Raw genomic sequence first — 21130 nt, forward strand, 5'->3', positions numbered from 1 at the left:
GCAGAATGTTCCTTTCTTAGATCTTGCCGCCACCGCGTTCACCCCAGCGTTTCCTCCTCGCCGCCTCCTGTGGCCCCAGCCTCCTCCGCTCCCACATTGGCCAATCCGTGTCACATGGAAGCACGCGTTGCGCTTTTTGTATATTTTTTTCTTTCCAGCGCTCCGACTGCCATTGTTGGGCCTGTGCGACGAAAGTGCTGTACGCACAAACGGATCAAACGTGTTAGGGACGAGAACTTCGTTGTGATGGCATGCTGCTGCGCCTTAAGTTGCCGCAACCGACAAGGCGAGGGCAAAAGGCTTTTTATTGCGATAGCAATTATATGGACACTCAAAAGCAGATTTCTGCCGTCGGCGTCGCCGTCGCCGTCGCCGTCGCTGTCGCCGTCGCCGTCGCCGTCGCCGTGAGGTTCCGTATGACGTCATTTGGAGAAGAAATCGTCGCCGCGCGCCGAACGCTGTATGTGCGAGTGAAAGGGCGCGAGGGGCGCGTCTTTCACGGGAGTGAACGCACGGCAGAGAACAAACGCGCGTTCTGCGCCGTGCTCGCTTAAGGGCTGCAGAAGTAGGCGTCTCTGTTCTCCTTCACAATCACCATGTATGTAGAGCAAACGCGCCTTCTTCCAACGAGCGAGAGGCCGTGGGGGAGGGGGAGGGAAGGGAGGCGACGTTTAGCTGCGGCACGCAGTGCCTATTGATATCAGAGGCTCCGGCAACAGTCACCAACGCCGCACGCATTTTGAGCGAACGCGGGCAAAACGCCGATGGCGTCGACAACAGTTCTGCGTGTTGTTGCTACCAAAGCCGCTCACCTTACTTCCTATGACATTGCTGTGTTGCTATCGCATTCATTGCTTCGCCCTTAGGGCGAAACTGTGACATTTTTTGTTTACCATCCGGCGTGCGCAAACGCTTGCTGCACACTTGATATTTGTGCCCTCTCGCATCATTGCGTTGCTACTTCTAAAACGGCATTATTAATACCAGTTCTGACTGACGAAGCAAAATCGCGCCTCAAAAACTTCTCCGCTGGGCGCGATCGAAGTTTTCCTCGGATTTCCTCTGGTAGCGCGTTAGCTGTCGTCTGCCACAGCAGGCCAGACGCAGGCAGTGCCACTGTCGATATCGCGCCTCGATCGCGCTGGTCGCGCCGAGCGCGATAGTGGAACGGAGGAGGAGGGAAGTGGATGGCGCTACTTTTTATATATAGGGGCTTTATTTGCGACACGCTTTGCACTACCGCGCGCACATCCCGATTATTTTTTCGCCAGTAAGCTGACCGCCAACAGATCGCACGTCCATCGCGATGTAGATGTAGCCGGTGCTCTTCATCCTCGACAGCTTTGCACCGAGTCAAACCGAAACAACTGTTTGTCGCAAGCGCGGCCGCTATCGACGCGATTATGAACGGCGACTTTGCGGTGCTTAAGGGTACGGCCACGCTAGCGGCAAAAACGCGCGCGTCATGCCGCGCGCGACAAAAGCGACAGGAATCGGGGGTTTTTACGGCTCGCTGAGGGTGCCGAGAGCGATGAGGGTGACGTCACGGAGCCAATGGCAACCGGACCTCCGAGGCTCCGCTGCTCCGCGCCGGGTTATAAATCGACGATCGTCGTCTCTCGCGGTTCTATGGAGGGATTCCTGGACGCTGTCCGATCGCACCCTTTTCGCTCACGGTGATTCCGCGTTCCGTGAGCGCGCGAGATCATATCGCGCTGCCGCGCGGCGAGACGCGATTGCCCATTGATTGCCACGGTGGACTTCGCACATTTCGCGGCAAGGCGCTGACGCGCGGCAACTTGCCGCTCGCGGCATGACGCGCGCGTTTTTGCCGCTAGCGTGGCCGTACCCGGCCGACGCACGCACCGAGTCAGAGAACGAAACTACCGTTCGCTGCAACAACTGCACATGAAATTGCGGCATAGAATAAAGAGCCAACTTTCGCGGTTGCTGTCTATGCGATCACGGATGGCCACTACGCAGCTTTTTAGGCATGGGGACGACGTGCGTATTGAGTCAAAACGAAACTAGTTTTTGCAGCAACCGCTGCGAAAGAAACCGCGGCAGCTATCGACGCGATGATGGGTGGCGACTGTGAAATCCCGCGGCCAACGCTGTGTTATGCGCGGCGGTAAATGAAATAAAGGCACAAATAGGCACGAAGCATTCCGTCGTTGTTATCATTCACGTACGATTTCCGCTGCTGACTATGGCGATGCGGACTCCGCCACTTCGTTTCGGTTGTGCGCTAGCCCCGTTTCTGCTCTTCTGCGTCGCACATTTCGGGCTCTTTAATGCAAAAACGTATAGCCTTCGAGATTTATGGTTGATGTATGGCAACCATGACGTGGAGCATAGCCTCCAAGATGTGTACCGACCGTCCGTAGCCTTTTGCTGCTTATTTGGGAGCGCCGAGTAATTCGAAAATATCAAATACCTGAATTCTAATCGAAGCGAATAACGAATATAGAATTATTCAAACGAATATTCGACAATACCGTATATTCGCCCATCCCTACTAATTTCCCCTGATAGAGGCACAAATTCCCTGAGTTTTCCCTGAGTTTTTCCAGAATACTCAAAATCTCTGAGAATTCCCTGTCTTCCCGGTTGGTAGACACCCTGCGCCTAGCAGACTGAATAAAGCTGTCTGCCCAAGAAACGCCAAGAATGAACTGCCTTGAGGAATGAAACAAATGGTATGACAATGGTCACTTGCGCCGATTCGCAAACGAAAAATAAAGCGAAATGCAGAGCGGTCATTGGAGCTTTGTGCGCAGAAAATAGTCGCGCTTCTCTGCCTTGGTTTGTTAACTTTTCTGTTATTTTCGTGGAATGTAGTTTCCACTTACACGTCCTCATAAATCTTGAAATGGTGCAAGACGAGCCAAGTACCTCCCATCATTATGTGGGTTGGTAGCAATGCGAAATTGTAGCATTTCTTTATAATTACGATAAGCAAGCATTGTGATAAAAGACAGCTTTAGCACAGCATTCACGGTCCCCTTAAAGTCTCCAGATTTCCTGCTCTTTTTTAAGTAGCGACATCTACTCCGTCGGCCGCCATTATCTTCCTAGATAGCATGCGACCGTCAACGACCGCTGCTATCTATGCGGCTCGCAGCAGCGTGCAAGTGAATGCGGGTGAACAGCGTTAGGAAGAACATGGCTGTGGGAATGAGCGCCGCCCAATGAGATTCGTCGGCGGTACTTCAAAGATTGTCGCTACTTAAAGAAAGCAAAAAAAAATATCTAGGGACATTAGGTTCCCTCTGCTCAGGCGGGCTTATCCTAAAATGATTTGCGCAAAGCAGCTCAAGGAACGCTAGCGGGAACGCTAACACGCGTGCGCACGACGCTCATATTGGCAGCGGAGCGACGAACGCTGCCGACGGTCCGCTACGAAGCCGTTTGAGCGGAGGGTTAGGGTGCGTCTACTGGTTGCTTTGTCGTTGTACAGGCATGCTGAGAGCGCGTGGCCGACGTCTCTGAAAAAGGAGCTTGTGAAATAAGCGAAATCAACGCAGTTCATGCAGCCAGCGGTGTGCGGGAAATGTTAGCGGAGCGAAGCGTAAGCAACGCACTGCTAAAACGGTCTATTCTCAAGTCGGGGGTCACTCCAAGGTCAATCGAAATAGGTCGCGAAGCTTCGCGCGAAAAGCGGTTCAGAACGAATTGTCGCCGTCATCAGCAACGGTGGTTATGGGAGCAGCGATTGAAGCGCGACTATGTTTTGAGTGAACAAACATTGGGAAAAAAAGCGTTTTTAATTAAAGCGAGACCCAGTTGGATTCGTTCGACGAAAATAAATTTCCCAAATCAATTTTATATACGCATGGCGAGAAAGCAACTCCATTTTACTTGACCTTTATCAATAAATACCTTTTCTCAGAGAGAGAATAAATTTGGTACAATATCGTGGACCCCAGTTGTGCCTCAAAGGTGGAGCCCTTAGCCCAGGGCCCCATAGGTAGCCGCCACCGCCTCGACACGGGTCGACCAGCCATTGCTGGCCAGTCGCCATCGCGTCGGTCAGCCGCTCCTCCCAGGAGGTGAGGGTGGGGTTTGGAATGTCTTGGCAAAGCCAGACAATACTCAGTAGGATGGGGCGGTCGCCGCAGTTCGGGCATTGATTGAGCTGGACCACGGGAGGGGTAGCGGCAGGAATAGAAAAGGGGCGTCAGGAAAGTATTCGTCTGTAGTGGTCACCAACAGACGGCCTGTCGGCGAGTAAGGGAAGGATGAGGTGGGGGGTAGTCTTGCCGAGTTAGGCGTATCTCAGCAAGTTGGGATGCGTACGAGAAAGGTTGCGGTCGGATGATGGCAGAGCGATCCCCAGCGGCTCGGTATGAGAGTTCTTGTGCCAGCGCATGAGTGCACTCATTAGCGGGAATAGCTGCGTGCCCAGGCACTCAGATTAACCGAAAAGTGTGCGAGGTGGATGGTAGAAAGGACTCGAGTATAGATGTGGTAGTAGGATGTAAAGTGTTGAAAAGTAAACGCCGACAAGTTGCCTGGGAGTCTGTGAGGATATGATTGGGGGTAGAAGGAGGGAGAGAAAAGGTGGAAAGGTTTGCCCTAGCAATCGCACGTTCTTCCAGGAGGGAGTCATTAGTTAATGTACGTTCCGAGGCTGCGAATACGGTCATGAGATCAGAGTCCACTACTACCGTGAGTCCTCACGTTCATCCGCTGGGCTGGCGTCAGTGAAGAGCACATGAACAGCGCTGCAGCCCAAGGAATATTCGCGCCGCAAGTAACGCGAACGATGATCCCGGTTGGCAGTATGGCGAGTAGGGTGCATATGGCGGGGAATAGGAGATATCGTGAGCTTGGCACGCGCTGCTAGGGAAAGGCCCGTAGATGTAAGGATACCAGGGTTAGGTAAGTGAGCTAAGAAGATTCCGTCCCTGAGGTGTAGAACTCGAGCACGTCAGCTGGGCGACCTGGTGGGCTTCTATAAATTCCTCTAAAGTGTTAGGCACCCCAAGTCGCTGCAGGTTAAGGGTAGCTGTCGCATATCTGGAGGGCCGTGTGCATAGCAAGGCCAAGTGCAACTTTCTGCGCTTTCTTAGTAGCGTGGACATACGTGCGCGTTCAGTGCGAGTTAGGTTGTGATAAGGTAGGTGGTGTAGTAGGCGGGAGTGTATCAATGCCTGTACAAGGTGTAAGGCATCAGCCTCTTTGAAGCCATGTCAGCGGTTAGACACCCGCCGAAGCATATGCATGATTTGGTTACATTGGGTCGTAAGTTGGCGAAGGGTATGTGTTGCTTTGGCGTTGGCTTATAAAGTGAAACCAAGCACCTTTATGAATCATTTACGTGGAACGTGTTTTGCTTTTAATCTGATCCCAAGAGACAAGTTTTTTTTATTGGCGAGCGTGTTTTGTTGCGAAGAGTAGCTCCAACATGGCAAGTGAACATGTGAGACCTCCACGCCGGACGTATTGCTCGATGGTGGTAGCTGCTTCCTGTAACTGTGTTTCAATGTGTCCGAGGGAGCCTGTCGTAACCCAGAAAGTGATATCGTCTGCGTAAAAAGCATGACGAACGTCTCTGATCTGATCGAGAAGGGGTGGGAGACCTCGCAAGACACGATTGAATAGGAGTGGAGATAGCGTGGAGCCTTGCGCAATGCCGCGGTTTGAGACAGCTTCAGTAGGGGAACGTAGATCACCGTTGACAAGGCTGGCAGATCGGTCACGAAGAAAGTTTCGGACATAGTTATACACATTCGCGCCGCAGCCAGTAGCTGTTAACTGCTCAAGAATCAAATCGTGGGAGAGGTTATCGAACGCCGCCTCGAGGTCTATGGTTAACACCGACGGCCGTGACGGTGGCAGAACTCTCGTTGACTCTGTGGCGAGTGCATGTAGCCTTGACATGGGACGCCCAAGGAAGATCCGAATACCCGAAGACGAAGCCGCTCATCTTGAAGCGCGTCGCGCGCCCAAGCGAGAATGTGTGCATCGGCGCGAGCCGATTCGCAATACCCTGCCTAGCAGCACTTAGCAAGTCTAGTAAAACTTGGAAGAAAAGCTAGGTCGATCACCAGCTCCGCTGTTAACTCCAGCCTTGCACCACTATCGTAAGCTGCCCATGGCTCTTTTCTTTCCTTGGTTTTTTTTTTTCGTTGCGAGCTGAGCCTAATTAAAGTTCCGTGATCCATTTCTTGTCGGCAGCACATAAGGAAGACCTCCGAACGAGAGGAAACCCCATGGTCAGCTACAAAGAAATAACTGATTACTGTCGGCTGGGAAGGGCCCGGTACGCACCAGCTCATCCCGCGCTAACCAGGAAACAGGCGGTGGCCTGGCGCCTCCTGCAAACAAACATGTATCCAAACCCGGTGGCCTGCAGCAGATTCTATCCAGGGCAATACAACGATCAATGCAAATTATGTAATAGTAGGGCGGATCTGCCACATATTCTATGGGAATGCTCGAAGGCGGCTCCTTTCGAGGGCCGCAAAATTCAAAACCGGCAGCAGTGGGAGACCCTGCTGCTCAGCTCAGACCAGCAAGACCAGGTCTGGGCCGTCCAGCTAGCCGAGGCAGCCGCTGAGACCCAGGGGATCTCGGCCGTCTGCTGGGTGGAGGGAGGCTGCGTCCGCCCTCGTGAATTGCTGGCACCGTTAAAGTTGAATCTCTCTCTCTCCTGCACTGCAAATTTGTTTAACACTGCAACCCAGTCAAATCCCTCACGTGTCAGTACAGTGTATCGACTTTTCAGCCTAGGCTTCTCGTGCCGTGGTAAACGTTGACAGAGATACCACAGGACTTTTCAACCATAGACAATCTCAGTGGGTTCATCTGCGCTGCAGTGTATGGCTGAATGTATAAGCTAAAAATAAGAATATACATAACATTGGCCTACTTAAGATGCTGATTTCATACCATGAACAAAATCATACATTCCTTTGATGCTTCCTTGTATATTATTGGCTGCATGCTAGTGTTTTTAAAACGCTTCTTTGAACTGTCTTATGTCCTCAAAAGTTTGAATTTTCTTCGAGGATTATCGCAGTAGTCATGTTTCAAGCGAAGCATTGTTTCAGTTTATTTTAGTGAAACAAGACAACACTGACAAAGGGTGCCTGTTGCCGCTCAAAACCGTATTCTGCTGTGTCAGTTAACCTGCATGTATTTATTTTTCGAACGATGGCTCCTTGCACTCAAATGATGTAATATTTGGCGTCGGAGCTCTAAGTGAATGAAAGAATTCAATGTTGCAGACAGCGACAACCTGCGGAGAAAATCAACAAAATAAGTTCAAGACGCATACAAGTCTAATGAAGATGCCGTCTATAAAATTATACAATCTAAAATGTATGCTTGGCCTAAGACAGCAAACAATACAATCCATATAGTTTACATCACTGTGCAATCTTAGTTTCACTTGTGCTATATATCTAGAGAGTAAATCTAACTTTACGGAAATACAGGGTCTTTTTAACTCGCTTTGTTGAAATGTAAAGGTGACTGTAGATAGGTGATAATTTTGCAATAGGCGCTCCTATTCTTCTAAAAAGCAATAAATGCATGAAATGTAAAGATTCCTCCTGTTGCGAGATGAAAGCTTAGCATCTGCGTTAGCATCTTAGCGTACTCTCTTCAAAACTTAAGCCGAAAGTCAGTATACTGGAGGCTTGTTCAGGGGGTCGTCAATTACAGAAAGTTAATACCGCCTCTTATAAGCATTCGTTTGTTTGGAAGCACACACGGGGCCTAATAATTCGACACCAAGCATGTTCTTGAAAAAAAGCGAAGCGCTCTGTGCAGATGAAACTATCTACATGTTGTTATCAGATACCAGATAAACCGTGCAGTATGTTTCATGTGCTTCTTAGTATTGTAATGAAGGAATGTAACGGTAGAGTGTGTCGTCCTCTTCAGCGCTTTGCTCGGGAACGCCGCTCGCGCTCGGAATCCGTGCCCTGCCTAGACTGTCGCTGCGGCGCTGTTAGTATAGTTCCATAAAAAAAGTGTTAACAATATAAATGACTTTAACAGCGCAGCTCTTTAAGCCGCAGGTTCGTCCGTATAGCTATAGTGTCTAGAATATACTATATTCTAGGCACTATAGTATAGCGCAGACCAGAAACTGCGCCTGGCGATGACGTCATCGCGCGTTGCCTAGCAACCAGTTGGCAGCAGCTGGGCCTCGCTTCGCCGCCGCGCCGCAACGCCAGTGCCAAGCTGCTACGAACGCGCACCTGCTCCGTCTAGCCATAGCGTCACTTCGAGTCGCCTAGCAACCACATGTGCCTCGCTTCTCCTAGTCATGTCAACGCTTCGCCAGGCCGCGTGTTGAAGGGCGCCGTGCGGCCAAGCGAGAATCTGCGCGTCGGTGGCGAGCCGATCCGCAATACCGTGCGGAAGCTACAACCGAGAAGAGGCGTCGTCGAGTCGAAGATCCCGAGTTTCGAGAACGAGAGCGTGAGAGTCTGTGTTTGATCAACAAAAATTGGTTTAAGTATGCAGCGTCGTAGGGGTAGCGACCCTTGCTGTAGCTTGGTCGATCACAAGCTCCGCTGTGTGCTCCAGCCTTGCACCACTAGTGCAAGCTGCGCTCACTGTTTATTTATTACAATTGCTTCATATAATATCGATAATTGACTATAGAACATACAAAAATACTTGAGATGTTGGTGTCACTGCTAACTTTCGCGTGGCTTTTATTTTTGCGTTTCAGAAGACACCCCCGGGAAAAAAATGTTAGCTGATCTGGCTTCCGGCCTGTGCAGCACAAATTGTTGTTTTGAAAGATCCTAGGTACCAAGCATTCCTGCTCGCTAAATGGACAGTAACGCTTGTAAACATATTAAATTACACTTGGTCTCCACATTCATTATTCTGTTTGGGTGGTCGTCGCTGATTTAATTACGGTTTTTGTAATATGCATTCTACGTATTGCTTATCGCTTCACATGTTTTTCCAGCGCTATTACTAGACGGGGAGGTCGTCGCCAGCTAGAATTTTGCGGCATGCCGTCGTATGCGTGGAAGCTCCGCGATTAGGCATGGAGTGCGTTTAGATTGATTTCGGTGTTTTTCACGGCAGAGCAGCTGTGGCTTACAATGCGAAGGTCACACCATCTCTAGTCAAATCTCGCGAGCTTCGTTAAAAAATGAAGAAAGGAGCCTCAAAAAAAGTTATGGGCTGCAAGCAAGTGAAGCTATCGTTTTGAATTGTACCCATAAAGAAGTACGGCGCATTAACCGCTATGATATTCAAATGAAATTGTATTTTTTATAACCTAGGTTATTAGGGAGCAAAATATTCTAGACGCTTCTTCTGCTTGCTGCAAAATACACGCGCCTGCTTTCACTCAATAACAATGCTTTGAATGTTTTTTTTTTTTTTTTTTCTTGCTTGTGGCATGATGTCTAGGTCACCCAGTACCACGTTATAGGAAAAAAATCACGTATCAGTTTTGATGTCAATAGATTCCAACCGCAAGCAGAAAATAATGGATCATCGATGGATGAAACCATGTGCACGCTTACAAATTATCTTAATATACTTAAAAATTTTATCCTGCACAAATTGGTAAACATATGTGAACTATATAAAATAAATATTTGTTTTGGCTGTCTTTCGTACTTAAGTAAGTAGCGCAGGATACTCAAACAACACTTTGTGCAGTTGTTATAGAGAAACTGCCTTTAATATTATTTTTTTTGTCCTTGATGGAATGTGACGAGTGCCCACGACCAACGAAAAACTTTGGACACGAGGACTGGTAAGCGCACCTTGATTACGGCTCTCTCACATGGTACGTTTTCAACAGATGAGGTCCACATCCTCGCGGAAAACTAATAGGACACCACTCATAAGTACTAGCAGCATCTCCTCTATCACTTATCTCAATGATGCCTTTCTAACCTCTCACAGACATCTGTGTTTTGCAGCACGCTAAAGCGCATTTCACTGCTGGTTACCCTGAATGGTGCTGGCCAGCCATTTCATTTCCGCCTGCAGGTGTTATTTTTGGTTTTACTTGTCAACACGCCCTCACGTGCTACCATCTAGGCGTGCGAAACTCAGTGACTTCATGATACACTACACGGCACGGATGTAAAGAATCACGAAAGCAAGTCCACCGTGCGACTGGAAATTCCTCAATGATCTTATTTGCTACTTGCGTCATAGGATAACCGCCAAATTAAACTAACTGTGATAATGTATTGGCTATTTAAGCATTGTATAAGTAAAACCTGAGCGGCTCAACCGTAATACAAAGCGTTCGTAGCGGGTGTCTTCGAGTAAGGGCCATTGGGTATTTACGTTAAGTTACGTGTAGCACTGGTATATAGCTACCGTCTTTATGCAAGCATAAAGAATGGGTGATATCATTCTTTGCAAGCATTGGACGCCTCACGGACCACAGATAACTTCATATTCTCGAATGGTTGCTTAACTCACGTCTAATAAATACAAATTTCAGCGTAATGTGGGCCACGATTTCCTGCAGAGTTAAAAAAATGCGCTTCAGCAAGGACAGCACCTATGATCATAAAATTACAAAATATTGCACAAACTATTTGCGGTGCAAATTTACTTTAGCAATTCCCTAACAGCTTACGATCACACATGTACCATTTACAAGCCTTCCATTTACACTACTACAAATTCAAACCTAATAAAAGCACCCTAGGTGAAAAAGCACACATAAAATCATCCTTCAAAGAAAAGTTCATTTGTATTCAGCTATTCTAAAATGATAAATATTTGCATTTGATGTAGGAATACAGACGCATCACTCTATTAAATTTTTGTTTTTTACATGATCACAACGCGATGCTATTATAACAGAAGAATCTACCAAGCAGCCTTAGGTTGATGCCATGATGGAGGTCTATAAAACAGATTTCTGTATATTGTATTGTTATAAATTATTATGTTGTAGCGGTAATATTATTCATAAGTTTCTTTTCATTTCCTATTTGTAAAACAATAAATATGTCTAATAATAGACAGCAGTGTTCAATCTAGTAATGTTTTTTGTAAGTAAAGAAGAAAGAATATTTCGGCTTATTCTATATCATCGCAATACTGATCCAATATTTGACCATTGCCTTAAATCGTGCTGACTCCGGACCCTGAGGAAGAGCCTATTTTTTCGCTTTAGTGCGTTGTTCTGCAAAATTTTTATTGATTGCTTTCGAACACGACTAAAGTTATGAGCCAAAATATATGTAGAAAATTCATTGGAAGGTCATATAAATCTAAGCCACTTGGCTTGTGCATAGTCATTGTAATCGGTCAAGGGAATGGCGGAAATGAGGCAGTGCAAAATGGGAAGATGTCACTGAAAGATTTTTAAGTGCTTGTCAGTTACAGTTAAGGGAAGGAAAGACAAAAATGTACACGCGCCTTTGATATAGAAAGAGGCTGAGGCAGCTTCTGAATCGTAGCAAGGATAGTGGTTGGCCAGCTTCATTTCTACTCCATGATATATTGTTCATAAATATAAAAGGGTACTGTTCATGGTAAACAATTCCCTAAAATACGCAGTATTCTACATCCCTGTTTCGATTCAAATTTTCGTAATTATAATAGATCTTACCTTTCCTGTGAAACAGACGAGATTTTTAGGATGATTCCACGTTGCATGCAATTGCTGCAGGAAATAATGACAATAAGATTAATTGCCGAAAAACAAGATAGCTCGAAATATAGGCATACACGGGGAAAGCTGTATAATTAGGGATACTTTTGCAGGATAACATATAACATTGAACGATACCTTCTTTGTTAGCTGTAAACAAACGGGAAAGTTGCACTATCCGTTGTATTCAGATGTAATTTCATTCAAGATACCAGTGAAATCTCTACATTTATTTTGCACACACGGAAGAGCAAGATAGCTGCTGGCATGTCGATGTTTTTGACACTTCGCTGGCTTGCACTCTATGCCAGAAGAGAAGTCGAGTAACCGATGTAGAAATCTAACGTCAAAAGCGGCAGTATGCATCTGTGCTAGCTTAGAGAACTCCGCCTATTGACATGACTAAATGAACCGGAAAAGTTGCTTGAAATGCCTGTGAGAGCGGTAATATCCAAAACGCAGATCATTATTCCAGAACGAAGGTATCAAGTAAAAGAATTGCATAGATAGTAAAACATAACAAATAAGGGAAACAAGATTAGTGCTTTTCAAATAATTCGTGTCAAATAAGTACACTACCATGTAACTTCTAGATATGCGGCCACTACAGCAGCTTTATTACGTATTCCGTTAAATTTATGCCTACCACGAAGTTTGGAAGAATATTTTTCCTAATCAATTCAGCAGTTAATGTTGTCCTTCACCTTGGTGCACTATATTATATCTATCGACAAAAGAAAGCTCGAATAGGCACTTTCACCACTATGAACTCACAAATACCTTGAGCAGGATACCAAGACATACTCGATTTTGTTGCTACCATGTTATGCAAGCGGTTCTGCTATAATTTTGGAAGACTCATTGAGGAGCGATGAATAAATTGACGATCTCCTCGTTGGGATAGCGCCACATGCTGACATTTCTTGTCGTCCCCTCACCATGCAAGCACAAGTTAACCAAGTGTGTGGTATATATTATGTCGTAACAAATTACGATGTATTGCAAAGAGCGAAAAACAAACGAACAAAAAAAAGGCCAAACTCAACTTTATTTGACATTTACATAAAGCGAAGCTTTTTTGATGTGACTGGCTCGTGAAACATGTGTGCGTATATATGACATGCGGTTTTTCAAGTATAAATAGCAGTCTTAGAAAGGGAAAATAATGACTTTGTCTGCAGTGACTTATAGACAGGTTGGATATATACACAAGTTTGCACGCAGTACATGATTATTTACTTAAATCTTCAGTGGTGTCAATAGTGCCCTGTTGCATTCGTGGCGTTTCTGATGCGTCGATTTCTTCTAGTGCAACTGCGGATTGAAACGCGCCAAGCGTCTAAACGCGCTGGCTTGCCCGCGAGAAAAGGTGTTCTATGCCGCTTGCCGACTGATGCGATCGTGACGTTATGGTTTCAACGTCAGGCCTGTGTGCTAGAGATACTGTGCACCAAGCCTGCCGTCGCACAATTTCATTGATGTTTTGTTCAAATATTTATAACGCCGACTTTGGAAAACGATGAGTTTGCAAATCAAAAAGCCGCTTGAAGTCAAAAGGACAAAATTTAGGCAAATCCATGTACTAATCACCAATCCCAATGTGATTGGATCGCCCTGCTTGCAGCTTCTGTGACACTAGCACCCTACTTCCGTCTATTAATTATTGTACAAAACTCTAAGCTTGAAACGACAAACTTGTGGACTACTTGGCTGCACGATTTCAAGATAGCGCCATTGCGGTAAATGTTGGGCGTTAGATGCCATATACATACTAAAAAGCGCCTGGAATTCGGCATGAAAGTTTTGCTTTAAAACACTGGACTGGATTATAGCAAGTTGAAGCTATAATCCCAGAGTGGACCGGAGTGCTGGACCAATACCCGCTATAAACATTCACTGTACTCTGGGCTTGCTGGCTTACCTAATGACGCATGTTGCTTTTGTAACTGATCTTCCACTATTTTCTATACTAACAGCGGAGCTGTCTTAAGCCGACCGTGGAATTGGGCTTCAGTTCCTTCGGGGCTAATAAATGTTATTTCTCTCTCTCTCGTGCAGAGCGAAGGGAAAATGTGGGCCGATCCTGGCGGTAGTGCAGAAAGGGTCCAAGTGCAATGGGAGCTACTCCTGGGAACTAGAGAACGGTGCTTAAGCCTAGCCGAAATACGTGGCCAATTCCTTGCGATAGCCAATCAATAGCCAATTACGAGGTAATCGGTGTTCGATCAATAATTTCTGGAGAATGCTGGGGATGACTTGGTAGTGCTAGGTGCCGATCACCTCCACTGATTCTTTAGCGTTTAACTAGTGCAAGCTACGCAAATTTATTTTCTACATTTGCTAAAAATTTCGCTCGCCTACAAATTCAGATATTTTTAAATACTTTTACAATAGCCAAAACAATTGGGTACATTGCATGGCCTTTAACAAAATGTGGCAGGTTCCAAGAGGCGTGAATAAAAGGAAAAGACAAAAGGGCAACACTTACCGGATGCTGAAAACCACAGCTCACCTCAGCCTGTTCTACTTCGAGCTTATAATTGAAGCCAGCCACGACCTGCAAAGACAGAAAGTCGCAGATGTAGGCTCGTAGTAGCGTTGCCGCACTCCCTTTTACAAAGCTTAGCGTGTTTTGCGGATGGGCGGCGCAAATATGGTAAAGGATGAACGCGAGAAATCTGATACCATCGACTTAAACTCTGAAGTAATTTTACTCCGCTAAATAAAAACTTTATATTTCCCGCAGTTGGCATTAGTTTGCCTTCTGCCTGTTTGTCCAGTATTAGCCTATTAACATACCTTGTAGCCACAGGAGAAGACTTGAGCGTAACGAGAGACTTACATAACTGATGCGCACGGTATATTTGTTTTGCCGAAAGACGGACTGTTAGGTCATAAAAATCATAATTTAAAGTGTCCACAATATTGATGTCAACAAAGACATAAGATCTGCCTCGTACTACGGGACCAGTTAAATATTCACTTCTGATTTTCTTCTTCTGAAAATGTAGCAGCTTCTAATAGCCAATGGAAATACGGTATTGAATCCCAAACCTGCAGTAATAAAAACAAGGGCAAAAAAACGAATTTTTTTGTCGACACACCGTCGAAGTAATGCTTTCGAACGCAATTTTATGTATAAATGAAAGCCTGTTTACCCAACCATGTCAGCATTTATTAAAGCAAAGCTTTCGTTGGGGCGTGAAACGGGTATTGACAGCGCTGGAACGGGGCTGAAGCAGGTTACTACTAAACTGCTTAAGGGCTTTCTTTGTGGTCACCGACAGGCTGGGAGGCTTCGGAGTGTGGTGTTTTTGGGTGGTTAGGGATTGAGTTTTGGAGAGGATGGTAGGGTGATGAAGAGAAAAGAGTGGCGGCGCCGCGACGAGGAAGACGGAAGTACAACTAGTATCGCTACTAGCTGACTAGTATCCTCAACTAGTTGACGCAAGCAGCCACATCATTCTGGGCGTGGTGACGGAGTGTAGATGGCATGCATAGCGGGGAGAGGGAGGTGTTATGCACTAGTGGTCGGCTTACCGAGCGCTAGCGTTAGTGTGGCTAACCGAGCACTCCGCTAAATTTCTTTGCGCCAATTCGCAAAGTGTGTTGGAGAAATGTTATTTTTGTTTAGCTGATCACATCCCAGCAATACATCCTGCTCTGTCTTATCCATGATTAAGACACAATAATTGCGAAATAACCTTTAACACGTTTCATAACAAATTATAGATAGTTCTCAAGAAAGCAAGAAACCATTAGGAGTGGAAACTCCGCCAGTTGGGGCGACCAGAAAATGTGACAAGCCCGCGGAGCCACTATCATGCTGGCGGCATCTGGCGGCTGAGAAAGAAATTATCACCGTCTTGGTTGCCAAGGCAACCAGTCACGTGTATTGCTCTCGGTCGCGGCCGCGCGCGTTGTCCCGTTCGGCCGCGCGCCTCACAATCTCTACTGAGGGCACTCATGCGTCCCACCTGCGTCCCATCTTAGGCTAGCAAATTCCGAACAAGGGTACACTGCACGTATCAGTGCTGTTAGTATTACGGCCCTCTAACAGACACCGACAAGAACAGTTGCTGTTTGACTTAATTCCCACAAAAACAATGTTACGGCATGGACGCTGAAGCGAACGCCGAACGCCCGTCTCGTCTGCTTGGCGTCTGCTTTGAGCGGAAGACACGGGCGCCGCGAAGAGAATGCGCCCGAGCAGTACCGCCGGGCTTCTGCTTTTTTTTTTCCGCGGCTGCTTGCATGACGCGCCACAAGGTGCCGCCACTGCATGCTCCCCCGTCATGTGACGTTATCTGGTCGCACGCGAGCGCGCTTGCTGACGGGAGTTTATACTCCTAAATAATCTTCCTCCGGGATATTATAAAGAAACTGCGTTGTCTGTTAGCTATACATAGCCCTCCCACCTTGCATGCTTTGCTACGTAACAACAAACACACTTTAGATAGTTTTAGTATAGCGGAAAACAGCAAACGCAAGGATTTAGCGTTAGCGTGAGCGTTGCGTGCTGCAAACTGCGCATGCGCAGAACGTAAACGTAGCCAGAACTCTTACGTACGCACGCTTTTTCCGGCATATAGCGTTCAACGCTAACGCACGCAAGGGATTGCGTACGTAGGGCAAGATGGCGGTGCCTGTTGAAGCGAGAGCCATCCACTTCGAATCTATCGAGTCGTCGGCCTGCACTTTTCCGCTCATTCGTTCCCCTCTAATGCTCGTGTTAGCTTTAGATTTGTGTGATGATGCTTCAACAGCGGCGTACAGGTGACAAATGGGCGTTGTTTTCGATATACGTTCTCTATTAGCGGCGGAGTAGGCTTAACGAGAGGGTTTGCTCATGTGTGCTGTATCCGCCTCGAGATGGCGCCCAAGTGGATTTGCGTTAGCGTTAGCGTTTTGCACCGTTCCGCTATTCTAAAACACAACCTTGCGCCGCGCAGTGCAGCCTTTCTTTGCGTTAGCGTTGCGTCGCACGCTAACGCAGGATGGCTTTAGGAAGCTCCGCCTTAAAAGCCGTTCTTCTGTCAGTGATCAGGACTTTGGCACCATGTCGTAAATGGGTGCTTTCAACGAAGAATTTCGCAACTTCAGCCGCAGTATATTGGGTAGGGATTTTCCACGCAGCCGGCAACATAGTCGGTAGCCACGACAATCTAGTTTTTCCCGTAGGTTGACGTCAGAAATGGCCGCGACAAATTCATTTCGATGTGAAGGAATGGTCGGCAAAGTGGTTTAATTGGCTGCAACAATCCCGCTGGTCTTCTTTGTGGTGTCTTGTGTCATGGAAGGGCTGTGCATGTCCTGACGTAGTGAGGAACTTTCGGCTATCAGGCGCGGCCAGAAAAACTTCTTTTGTACTCGTATCCTCGATATCATACGGGAGAATGCGAGGTTCTCAGCGGTCGTATCGTGATGTAGGGCGTGCAGAGCATCTGGAGGCATTGCATGAGGGCACAATAAGATAGGTGGCGTGGACCGTTGAGAAGTTATTCTTTACGAGTACGCCGATTTTGCACCAAAAACGAAGACAATCCTCGTCTAAATATCCTAGGGACAACGTTGGTGTTGCCTTCCAAATACTCGGCGAGGTTTTTAGCTACGGGTCCACTCGTTGCCCTTCAGCGAAGAAGTCCGCGCTTATCGTTCCCAAAAAGGCGTCGTCATCTTCGTGGTCTTGCGGCGGCGAGTCGATGGGGACGCGTGATGGGCAATCGGCCTCCGAGTGCTTCGGCCCCGACTTGTAGACGACGGTGATGTTAAGCTCCTAGACTCTCAGACTCCAATCGTGCGAGGCGTCCTGCAGGGTCGTTTACGACTTTCAAGGGCCTACCGTACCGGTAAGGCTATAATTTTGTGGTAGCCCAAACGATGGCAAGGCATGCCTTACCGTGGTAGAATAATTAGTTTCTGCTTTCGATAGCAGATCGGATAGAATTAGCAATGACGCTTTCAAATCTGTCTTTCCTTTGAACTGGGAAGGGCTCGAGGCCTAGGCTACTCGCTTCGCTGTGGATTTCGGGGTCGGCGTCTTCATCAAAGTGGGCGAGTACTGGTGGTGACTGCAGGCGTCTTTAAGATCTTCCATTTGCGGCGTTTGTCATTTGAACTCGACGTCCAATTTTGTGAGATGTGTTAATGGCTCGCCGATGCGTGAAACGCCTTTGACGAAGCGCTCCTATTAAGCGTACAGGCCAAGGCATCTGTGTACTCCCTTCATGTAGGCGGGCTGTGGAAAGTCAGCGATGGCAGATGTCCTTTGCGGATTACGACGGTCTGCAATTCGCTGATGGCGTGACCTAGGAACAGTGCCACTTCAACCCTGCTAATAACGTTTCCATCACGCCATGAACACTGCAGGTGCCGAGCACACACCGAATGGCATTGCCTTGAACTCTTAGAGGCGGTCTGTCGTGATGAATGTGGTGTTCTAGTGATTCCTCTCATCCACTTTTGCTTTGCTAGAAGCCAGCCCTGTGATCCGTTGATGAGAAATGCTTACCGTTGCAGACCCGGTCCAATGCGTCGTTTATGCGTGGGGGCGGTTATACATCCTTCGTTGTGATCTTGTTCAGCCGGCGATTATCCACGCAGAATCTCAGGATTCCGTACTTTTTATCTCACCAAGACTACATGAGACGCCCACGGGCTCTTCGAAGGTTGGATGATTTTGTCGCGTAGCATTTCATAGAGTTGTTGCTTTACGGTTTTTTGTTCTCGCTTCGTAACTCGGTACGGGCTTTGACGGAGTGAAGCGCATTCTCCGGTTATTTTGCGATGCTTAGGCAACTGGTGTTCGTCGAATCCTCCATGGCATCGGAAATCCGTTTTATTACAGGGAAGCTGTATAACTCTACCAGCCGAGGAAGTTTTCGTGTCGGCGTAAGCAAAAAAAGTTGCAGTTTCGCCCGAAAGGCGAAGCATCAATTGCGATAGCAAATTATTAGAGAGCTATACGGAGGAAGGATAGTAGTTTTATCTGCCGTATAAATTTGTACACATTAAATTAACTGAATTAACAAGCATGGTTTCAGCGTACACAAGCAAACATGAATAGATCCTACTCGACGACCGCAGACAACCGCTGTCAATATGATGGCGTGAGCAAGTGCAGCGCCAGCAGCGAGCGAATGTCCGTGCGGTCTATCGCTTCAACGGAAACTGAGCAGCGAACGCGCAGCGCATACAAAGCTATGAGCCGTCTGCAGATTGGTTTCAAGATACGGTGCGGGCGACCGCCGGGGCCGGGCAAGCACGCAGTTGCGGACAGAGTAAAAGCCGCCCCCCCCCTTTCTCCCGCGCTACCTTCCCGCTTTCCTCCTTTCGCATGCACGACTGAGGCGCCAGTTCCCCTTGCGCCATGGGTGCCAAAGCACAACGTCGCTCCCCTTCCCTAACTCCCATTTCCCACGGCCCTTCGGGTGATGGTCGCGTTTGCTCTTCGCCGTGCGTTCGCTCTCCGTGAAAGCATGCGTCCCATGCTCGCTTTCACTCGCACATACAAATACGGCGCACGGCGACGATTTTATCGCTCTTGGGCTTCATACGGAACCTCGCGGCGACGACGACGGCGACGACGATGGCAGAAATCCGCTTGAAGTGTCCATATAATTGTTATCGCAATACAACGCCAGGCTAACATTGAATACAAACAGCATGTCTCCTGTGAAATGAGGCATACAGCATACAGCTCAGCAAGCGTTTTCAAAAGAAAAACAAAAAAAACAAGAATCAAAACCACATGATGGATGATAAGGCGCGTGTGAACAATGGGAACACTCCGACGCGTTCCGGTATAGATTAGGTTTGCAGCTGCTTCGAAAGGAGGTGACGTCTTTCAAAACCATCGTGTAAAGTGCAAACCGTATAATGCGAAGCACGTAGCTTCTCCCGCTTGTGTTTCCCCATAAAGATTACTGTTGCGTAAGCTACTCCGAGTAGAAAAGTACCAACATCACAGAATCACGTAGTGACGTCACGACGGTCCAGCAACACATTCAGTTCATTCCAGGCTACCATGCGTAAACGACAGAAAGTAAAGACGCCAGAAGAACAGCGTGAATTTAATGTCGTTGTGAAGTAATAAAAGGGGGTCGTTAAGTACATTTCACTTGTCTTTGGTTTCACTCTTTGTAGACCCACGTGTGTGAATTCAAGTGACGTCACAATGGGTAATCTTTGTGGGTGTCATTTAAAGCTTCACTGTTCAACCACCTTCCCAGCGTGGATTGTAGCCAGTTTGTTGCGATAGCAATAATATGGAACTTTAGGCGAATTGCTGCCGTCGGCGTCGGTGTCATCGTCATCGTCGCCGTGAGGTTCCGTATAAAGTCCACGGGCGATAAAATAGATGCCGGGCGTCGTACGCTGTATGCCCGAGTGAAAGCATGCGAAGGTCAGCCAGTAATAGCGGCTTGCGCACCCAAGGGCGGGAAGCGGGAAGGAAGCGCGCATTCTTCCAGTCACGCACAACGCTCTGGAGTGAGGGTGGGAGGTTGAGGGGCCGCGCTTCACTACGGCCGCGCGCTCCCGCCGGGCCGAAGTCTCCGGGGGGAGGGTGGGCAGGTGGAGGGGTCACGCTTTACTGCGCCCGTGTGGTTCCGCCGGTATGGAAGGCTCCTGAGGGGGGGGGGGGGGGAGGGCGTTCTGCGCCACGAGCACCCACGCGCGCGGCTGTATCTTGAAAGGCATCTGCGGCGGGGGCGGTGTCCGCCCTCTTTGTGTTTTCATGGCTAAGATCGCGTTGATGCGAGCGCCGGCAGGAAGCTCAATTCGCTCGCTGCTGCTGGTGCACTGACTCACTCCAGCGTTTTCACAGCGAGTTTCCGCGGTCATCGAGTGAGCTGCGTTCATGTTTGCTTGTGCGCGCGTGACAGCATGCTTGTTAATTTCCTTAGTGTGCCTACTTTAACAAGTTCATACAAACGACAAAACTACTATCCTTACTTTGTATAGCTGTCAACCAATTGGCCATCGCACTGGATGCTTCACCTTTCGGGCGAAGCAGCGACTTTTTAACAGCGAAGCTGTTTAAGCCAGCCGTAATGTGTGGTTCGCATCAAGAAACTGCCGCACCGCAGCCATGGCAACCAGGAGGGTGGCGACGCTGTGCATGCGCACGCGGTCTCCTCATCGCCAGCTCCCTCACTTCCCGACCACCGCCTCTGTTCTCTTCCGCAGCGCGCTGAGCCAGGAGAAAAAAAAGGTGAAAGCTCGCACTAGGCCGCGAAAAGCTCAGAGACACAGCTTGGTCTCTTGGTTGCAGCTAGGTTGAACTTGGCTATGTCCAGGTTTAAACTTGGTTGTAGACAGGCCTATACTCGTGTACGTCATCTGTGCTAGTACTGGACAGGCTGTGGTAGTACTCGAATGGTGCGTGGCGGTAGCGCGATGGTGCGGGGGAGCATGACGTCATACCAGCTGTGGCGGCGGCGATAGCACGGCGGTAACTTGATGGTGCGGCGCACCTTTCCAGTACTACAGCGGCCTTTCCAGTACTAGCACAGG

General features: G+C 48.0%; 1 protein-coding gene and 1 long non-coding RNA gene across 2 annotated transcripts in view; one reads left to right on the forward strand and one right to left on the reverse strand.

Annotated features, from left to right (window-relative positions):
• Positions 1-21130, forward strand: part of LOC119459191 (uncharacterized) — an 89406-nt gene that overhangs the window by 15998 nt on the left and 52278 nt on the right. The gene's annotated exons all lie outside the window — the stretch shown is intronic.
• Positions 7036-14174, reverse strand: LOC119459747 (uncharacterized). Its single transcript, XR_005193786.2, has 3 exons — positions 14103-14174; positions 11573-11626; positions 7036-7246 (listed from the first exon to the last, which is right to left on the reverse strand). It is a non-coding gene; the product is annotated as an uncharacterized LOC119459747 (long non-coding RNA).

The sequence above is a fragment of the Dermacentor silvarum genome, chromosome 7 (assembly GCF_013339745.2).
Source record: "Dermacentor silvarum isolate Dsil-2018 chromosome 7, BIME_Dsil_1.4, whole genome shotgun sequence".
Classification (NCBI taxonomy): Eukaryota; Metazoa; Arthropoda; class Arachnida; order Ixodida; family Ixodidae; genus Dermacentor; species Dermacentor silvarum.